The following is an 8,783-nucleotide window of genomic DNA, read 5'->3' on the forward strand; positions in this document are numbered from 1 at the left end:
TGCAAAGGCAGGAAGGTTTGTCCCAGGGAGCAGTGCTGGTGGCTCGTGGATAGGAGAGAAAGGGACCGAGGAAGCTGTACAGGATGGGGGAAGAACAGACGGGTTTGTCCAGCAAGAGGAGAAAGTGGCACAGAGAAGAGTGTCTCAGGTTGGAGTTCAGCTTAAATTTGTGCTTGAAAGTCCCATTGGATCCCATCTGTCTCCAGCCAGTTCCTGCTTCATTACAATGCGGACAAAACCAGCAGAAAACTGGTATCCCCACAATGCTGCAGCACAGGCAGTACATTAGAGCAGCCGGGCTGCTCAGCTGCATCCTCATGGGCTGCTCAGCTGCATCCTCATGGGCTGCTCAGCTGCATCCTCATGGGCTGCTCAGCTGCATCCTCATGGGCTGCTCAGCTGCATCCTCATGGGCTGCTCAGCTGCATCCTCATGGGCTGCTCAGCTGCATCCTCATGGGCTGCTCAGCTGCATCCTCATGGGCTGCTCAGCTGCATCCTCATGGGCTGCTCAGCTGCATCCTCATGGGCTGCTCAGCTGCATCCTCATGGGCTGCTCAGCTGCATCCTCATGGGCTGCTCAGCTGCATCCTCATGGGCTGCTCAGCTGCATCCTCATGGGCTGCTCAGCTGCATCCTCATGGGCTGCTCAGCTGCATCCTCATGGGCTGCTCAGCTGCATCCTCATGGGCTGCTCAGCTGCATCCTCATGGGCTGGGTAACCAAAATACATGCAAAATTCAAACACTTTTGACAAGATAGATCAATGGTTCAGCTAGTTGCCTTGTGTGCTAAAGCAGGCAACAAAATGGTTGTGTGGCCCAGCACAGGTTTTAGGCTGAGTGGAGTCCATAACCTTTTGATGGCAAAGCATGCATTTGACTATCAAGGTGGACAACATCAGCATACAAGTGTTGAAGTTTACTATGGCAACCAAACCCACAGATTTATTTTTTGTCTTCTGTTTTGTTGAAACCTCATTCAAAATAAAAATAAATAAATGCCTTACTTAAACTCAAAGGGCTGGGGAAAAAGAAAAAAAAAAAAAGGAAAAAACCAAGATGGTCTCACCTTGCAGATCCAGACTGGCCAGGAAGGCTGGAATCAGGTATGTTTTAAATTCTTCAGATCTGTCTTAACATCTTCAAAATGCTGCAACTTTGAAGAAAAAGAAGCATTGACTTTTTAAACTGATTTTCCTGTAATACGTAACAATGTAAATAAACAAATTTTACTATCAGGCTGTCTCCACTCCCCTTTAAGGCATCGAATTGCTGGGAAGTGGCTATGTGAGACCACTTTTGTTGTGAAACCTTTTCAGAAAGCTCTTGGGACATTCGCCTCAGACTGAGAAACAACTTTACACGCCAACTCCATGCACGCCGATGTAAAGCTCCCCTGTGTTTTTTGTACAACTGTTCGCTGTGCTCTACCCTCCTCATTGACTGGGCAGGTGGTAATTCTGCATATCATGCTCGTGCACACACACTAATTAGATTGATAGGAGACAGTTTTCTACAGCGTGCAGATGCAGCATGTTTACACTTCCTATTTGAAATACCTTTTTTTTTATTTCAGCAGGCTGAACATCCCTGTCCCTCCCAGGCAGTCCTGCTTCTTAACAGCGGCTCTACAGGCAGTGCAGGCTCCCACCTTTGCTCCTGGGTTTTATTTCAGATGCGTGAAGTAGCTGACATGAATGCCTCATACAGAGTTTGCCTTTTCCAGTGGAGAGAAAAACACTTTAAACCCAAACGTCAGTCCAAACAGACTTCTTAAAATTATCCTGAGTGGTTCTGCTGCCTCCCTGCTCCCAGGCTCGCTTGCCTTGCAGATTTAGGCTGGTGGGATCCTTTAGATTCATCTACTATAAATGGGTAAAAGGAGCAGTCTCAGCTTTGATGGAGGAAAATTTCCAAATACTGCACGGGAGGAAGACCATTGCATCCCACTCATTAGCTCAACTGAGTTTGAATTTCAGTTTTTATTCACATTTAATTTAATACACTCTGTAGTGCTACACACACAACACCGAAAACATATCTAGATTTTGCTGTGCACGACAGTGTGAGGGCACAGTGAAGCATAACTGGAGCATCACAGTCGAGACATGGTGGAGATACAATCCCTCCAGACATATCTAGATGTGGTGAGTAACCTGGTTTACCTATTATTTGCCAAGATGTAGAATCCTGTCAGTCTGCCCAGACTTCCTTACTGGCAATGCAGCTTCTTGTGCCTGCTGTTTCTGCTATATAAAGGCTTTAAAATATCTCATTTGGGAGTTCTACCTGATAAAAATAACTAAATAAAATCAGCAGTCAACACAACCTAGACAGAACCATGCGAATTTACAGGAAATCCTGTGCAGACTTGGCATCTATGAGATGCTTTTAATTGAGACACATCTCCTGAAAGATGGAAGATAATAGGGTTTAGTTTGTTTCACCAAAGAGAGTGGAAATCAGGTTTCTCCACATGTCACAAGCGTGAGCTAATCACTTGGGCAGCAAGAAAAATGAAACCCTCCCCTTCACAATGGGAATTCCACTGAAAAAGTGTTTCTGGATTGAACTGTTCAGCATGCCAACAGTTTCCAGTCCATCAAATGCAGAAACTGCATGCAAAGGAATCCTTGACACCTGGCTCCAGCCACGAAGGGAAACCTGGGAAGTGGTCAAGATACTGAAATGGACAACATTAGAGCAGAGATGCTGCATGGTTACCATGCTTACTCTCAAATAGGCAGTGAGTCCGCTGCTTCTCTCACTGCCAAACCCTCATAAAAAACAATCTCAAACTTAGCTAGAGCAGTTCTGAGTGCTGCTGTAAAGCCCTGTACTGGATGTTACCACACAGAGATGGTGTCTAGCACCATGGATGGAAAAAGCTAGTATTATTCTTGGGAAGAGATAAGAACTGTAACAGCTGATAGTGGCAAAGAGGATCCAGTCTGAAAGCTGCTCCTACCAACTTATAGGCTGAGAAGGGATTCTAGCAACTACATGTTCACGGGCACCTCAAGTTATGCTCATGGCAAGCAGCACTCTCTCTATATTTGACTTCTTTGCAAGGACTGCCAGTCCTTAAATAGTTTAGAAGGAAATTCCACATTCTATGGGCTGAAAATGAAGTTTTGTCAGGCATATTTTCACTTGGTAGCATGCTTGGACCACTCCAGGAGAACGGGACAGAAGGAAGCACCTCATCCAGCCCAACAGGCAAAATCTCAACTGAACAACACCTGCCTTCACTAAGGAACATTTGTTGTGTGGAAAAACACAACATCATGTTTTACCAAGCTCATCTTCTGGCAATACTCCAAACAAGGGCAGTACCAATTGCCTTTCTAATGTGCTTTCAGGGTATTGACTTTCCTGTGAACGGACGCAAGAGCTTTATGCTGCCAGCAGCACCTCTGTCCTACAGAGCACCCGAGCCTAGGAAAGGCACTCATAGCCACTGCAAACCTAAAAGACTCTCAGATAAATAAGTCCCTTGTTCAGGTGTCAGCATGAGACAAGCACAGATCACAGATCGGTGAAGGGACCAGATACTGCACGGAGGTGCCCTGTAGCACTTCTAATGTCACTCGTGATCTCCCTAACAGTTTGCTACAATTGTTTTCCTAAATTTCTGTTGTTTGTGAACTGTGTTGGCAACAAGTACTGAAATCTATTCTAGTCCAAAACAAGCCAGGCAGTCAAATCAGTATTTTTCCTACAGATACTTTAAAAGAAGATTATGTACCTTATACAGGTATCTAAGCAGCTTCCTCATTTGCAAAAGAGTTTCCTTGAATTTGGCTGAGCCCACCTTTCATCTGAATTTCTGGAAGAAAATCAAAGTAAGCAGAAGGGAACAGCTGTATTCACCCACAAGAACTCAAGTCCCATTCGTGCTTTAAGCTTCCTTCAGCCACAAATATCCAGCATGAAACACAAGTCCAGCAGCACTTCCTACCTTTGCAAATGAAGGCTGAAGCAGCAAAATATGCACCAGGACAAGATTAAAAAATACTTCCAATTAATTTACTGTGAAATAAGACACTCATCACAAAATATCTCTGCCACTGTAGTTGGCTCCAAGGTAAGATTACTCCTTCAGGTGAGTCAGGCTGGTAGCTAGCAGCTTCGTAAAGACTGCAATATCAGAAGCTGAGGCACAAGGATAGCTCCACAGTCTAACGCCTAACTAATTATCACTACAAGGAGTCACGATTGTCAAGAACAAGGGCTGTTCTCCAATAAGATACTGGAGTTTTGGGGAGTTATGTTTAACAAACACTCCCAGCTCTGACCAGTTTGCAGTTTCTAGACTTAGATATGATGCCCACTGAAATGCCATGCACATGGCATCTCTTCTGACAATTTTAAACTGGATCGAACTACCCAGCCAATTAGCACTTTTTTTCCTCTCACAGATTACTGTAGCTGGGAAATCCTAGCTCTCCATACACAGCCCTGCTACCTGTGAAAACATGGGTTTTGAACAAAACGAAGGGTGCAATAACTTGCTTGTTCAAAGCTCATATTTACCTGTCAGATCACCCTTTGATTCTCAGATTGATTCCTCTCTTGTCTCTCCTCTCAGTTTTCTACAATCACATCCCAACTGAAAACAATCTCAAAAATATCATTTCTTTCATATTGAAAACACAAACAGGGGGAGATGTGCAAACACTCGATCCTGCTGTTTTGGGCTCACCAGAGGGTGTGTCTGTGAGGACTGGGAAGTAAAGCAGAAGAGAGAAAGTTACTGAGTTTGATTCACTGGTTTTGGATATTAGTAGCCTCCCAAGAATGAAGAGGAAGGAATGAGCTTCACTAAGGCCCTTCCAGGAACACTGGAATTGAAGGAGAGAAGTCAGGCTGCTGATACATGCCGAGGCACAGCTTTACAGGGCTTCTCTCACAGTCTGGCTACAAGTAATGCTTTCTCAAGTCTTGCTCATGATAAACAAAAAACACCCTATAATATACTACCAGGAAACGCTCTGTTGCTGTGTTTGTTTCCAATACACAACAGCTCTCAGCTGTTCCTGGAAACGTACCCATTTTCCAGTACGCCATTCTTTTAGACATAGTCCTACCACTTGCAGAAGCAGGACCTGTCCCAGCGCACTCCAGCCCACATCAGCACACCTTACCGAGAGCAGGGCAAGCCGACCCCAGGCCAGGGCAAACACAAACACACAGTTCCTCTGGTCACTCTGCCCGTTTCCAGCCACAGAGGACACCCCTTTCACTGGCGTTGTGCAGCCTTCGTGTGGCCTTGCCAGTAGATAACAGCAGCCCTCCAGACCTTGGACGGACCATTGCATTGATACAGAACGTGCAGGTAAACAAGCACTTGGCACAGCATCATCCCTTGAAAGAGATATGGCATAAAGATAGCAGGGGTTATAACAGGGTTTAATATTAAACTGGTTAAGAGCTTAAAATGCATGAAGCAGTTGCCCTTAACTTACACTTTGTATTTCCCATTTCTTTTTCTGGGTACTGATGCATGGTTTTTGCACTTCAGCACACACATCATCTTTGTTTCTCTGTCTCAGGATAACAGGTTGAAAATTGAGCTTTATCTATTTACACTGAAAGGAATAAAATAAAAGAAATAGCTGGATAAATAACGCTTAAAAGAGCATAAGTGAGCAGCCAAAGGAAACCTGCCAAGGTCAATCACCTACCTTCCAAAAGGAAACGTTAGGGTAATGCAGTTACAGGTCTGTGTTGCCAAGGTATCATCTGCAGAAGCCAGATCAACTTAAGACCTTCAGGGGGGTTTCAGCTCAAACGTGCTGAACTGACCCAACAGTGCAGGAAGCGGTATGAGATGGGCTGCCCAAGATCAGATCCTACCCAACATGCTGTCTGCCAACACAACTGCTACGGATTACAGATGGAAAGACCATTAAGGAAGACCAAAACTTCCAGCATGTCCTCCCACCTTGGGCAGTTCACAGGTTACCAAGCTAGAACTCACTGAGCTTCTCAATAGGTAAAGTATTTTATATGAAGGGATAGAAAAAGAAGTGCAGAGGTAAGAGACATCTAAGTTGTATGATATCCCTTTCCCCTCTCCCATACCTATCACTAGAAGCAGCCTTTTAGGGTTCAGACTTTTCCAATAAAACAGTTAAAAGCAAGTGTAGGCGCATACAACATTATGATGATTTTTAGTAAGTAAGAGATCCTGTTTTCTCCTTTATCCACACCCTCTGAAGTGCTCAACACCCACCTTCCAGGCTTTGTAGTGACAGGTTACATGGGGATTCAACAGTAAGAGATACAGTGTGCATCAGTCTTGTTTCTGTAAATTATCTAGCAAAGATACTTGGATGAAAAATGTTCCTAAATTTTTTTTTTTTTTTACAGTCACAGGAGACACCAAGAGAACATTCTGCCAACACACACGAAGGGTGGGGAAACATAGCAAAACAAGACTTACTACGCATCTACTCCATTGTGCTGACAAAGCTTAAATGCTTAGCAGCTCTAACTTAGAGAGCAATAAAGCATTAAACAACATCTCAGAAATGAAAGATCAACCATTGTTGTCATAGTTTGAAAAAAAAAAAATTAAATAAGAAAATCCTTAAACCAGAGACAGCCACCACATCTCACCCTCTTCCTATTTCAAACCTTCACTTTGAGCAGTCAGCTCCTTGGAGATGCAGGTGAGCAAGCCTAAACCAGCCAAGGCAACATCCACCGTGAAGATGACAACCCATGCTCCAGGGATGCAGGTTATCGACACTGTTTCTGTGGCTTTGCAGAATTCAGTATACAAGAGCAGCTGCAGCGTGGAAATCTCCTCAATTCTTAGGTCTGCTTCACCTCAAGCACCTTGTGAAGCCTGGTCGCATCCATCATGTTTGGCCAAATCATAGGGAATAAAAACCATGGGACATAGGTGTTTACCTGGGAACTATTAGAAGACTGACCTTGGTACTTGGGACTGGGAACAACATTGCACAAAGCGTCCCTTTACATTCACTAGTGTGAACTCTGGGTTACTATAACAAGCCACAGGGCAGTTCAAGCCCTCACCGCGCTCCTACGCCCAGGACCTTGGCGTTACTACTCAGGTGGTAAAAGCTCCAAGTGTTTTTTCTATTTTGGACCTGCTACAGCCAGGCAATAGGAAGGGATGCTCGGATCACTCTGGCCAATACCTTGGAGCCTGTTTTGGTTAATGACACAGCATACCACCAGCCCAGTGGGACACGAAGCATGCTGAAAACTCCTGTTACCGGGCTGCAAAACTTTAGCAGGCACAAGCAGAGCTGTTCATTGAGGTTACAGCTTCATCTCCCGAGAGACACAGCCACTTTGGCTGACTGCTTTGAGGTTCTGGCTTCAAAGGGCAGCTGGAAAGACACCGAGAAGCAGCAGGAGGATGCAATGTAGTCAGGTCACCAGGGCCAGCCCTCAAAGAAATAAGGGCAAGGTAGCGGATGCGAAATCCCAGCCTCAGCCCCTCAGGTTGTGAATAGGAGAGAGCGGCCTAATAGATCTGGAGCTTTGGGAAGGGCAGTATTTTCTTTTAAACCAGCCCAGAAGGAAAGAGCCAACCACCCCTTGACATGGATGAAAGAGTCCTGACTCATGCCAACTCCAGTCAGGACTACTTAAGCTAAAGGAATAACCCTAATCTCCAGATTACATGACAGCAACAGCAGCTTCTCGTTGTTGCACTACCCTGCACAATCTTCTCAAGAAGGAACAGTTTCAGCCCCCCGAAATACATTCAGTGGTGAAACAAACCCTGGCAGAAGTGGGCTTTTGTCATGAAGGTACACTGTGTGCAGGGAATTATTCCCTCCACTCCAACCCACACAGCAATCCGAGGTCAGTTTTATAAGTAGACAGAAAGACAGAGCTTGGAAACTTGCCATGTTCCCACAAATTCATTAAGATGCACGAGCACGTGTGAAGTCTGCTACAGCATTAAAGGCAGTTTGTGATGAGAAACTGCGATTTAGGGAACTCTGTCGAAGCAGATGATGTTAAGAGCATGGTTTATCTGCTACTCACTTTCAAGAGACCTTTGATGCTAGTTTATCTAATCCTATTGTTGTTCACTGTACTTTGAACTCTCCTAGAAGCCAATAGTCACTGGTTTTAAAAATAATTTCTCCAGCTTCACTCGCCATTTTCTCTGCAATGATCCAAGTTTCTTGCCCTCCGCAGTCTCCAGTTTGCCATCAGGCATCTGGCCAACATCCAGCATATCCCTCTGTGCTTTCATCTCTGCAATCCAGAATTGAGTGGCTCTGGTTCCCACATTGCTGGATGCGCACAAGAAAGGCTACCCCAACACACCCCATTGCAGGGTACATAGGACTCTAGAGTACCTTTCCACAGGCACACACAGTGCATCAATTCAAAAGAAATGAGATTGTTATCCTATGCAAACAGTATTTTACTTAGAATCAATCATTAAATGCTTTTACATTTGATAAAGGTATTAGCAGAATACTCAAAGAAAGCCAGTATACGCATCAGTTTGGTGGCTAAATCATTATGTTTCATTCATTTTCTACTTCTTTGATATTTAATGGACTGCAAAATTGCAATTTTGCAGAAACCTTGATGTTATCAACACAGGGGGCAGAACTGGACCACTCAGTGTATATTTTTTTAAGCAAAAAAGGTTCAATATCAATGTTATTTTTCTCCCTTTTTTTCTTTCCATTTAAAATAGATTCACAGCCTTCACAGAACTGTCTTCTCTATGCTACGTAAGGTGCTCAAATGTTAAGAGCTCTAATGAATTCAG

This window comes from Gavia stellata, chromosome 3 (genome assembly GCF_030936135.1).
Source record: "Gavia stellata isolate bGavSte3 chromosome 3, bGavSte3.hap2, whole genome shotgun sequence".
NCBI lineage: Eukaryota > Metazoa > Chordata > Aves > Gaviiformes > Gaviidae > Gavia > Gavia stellata.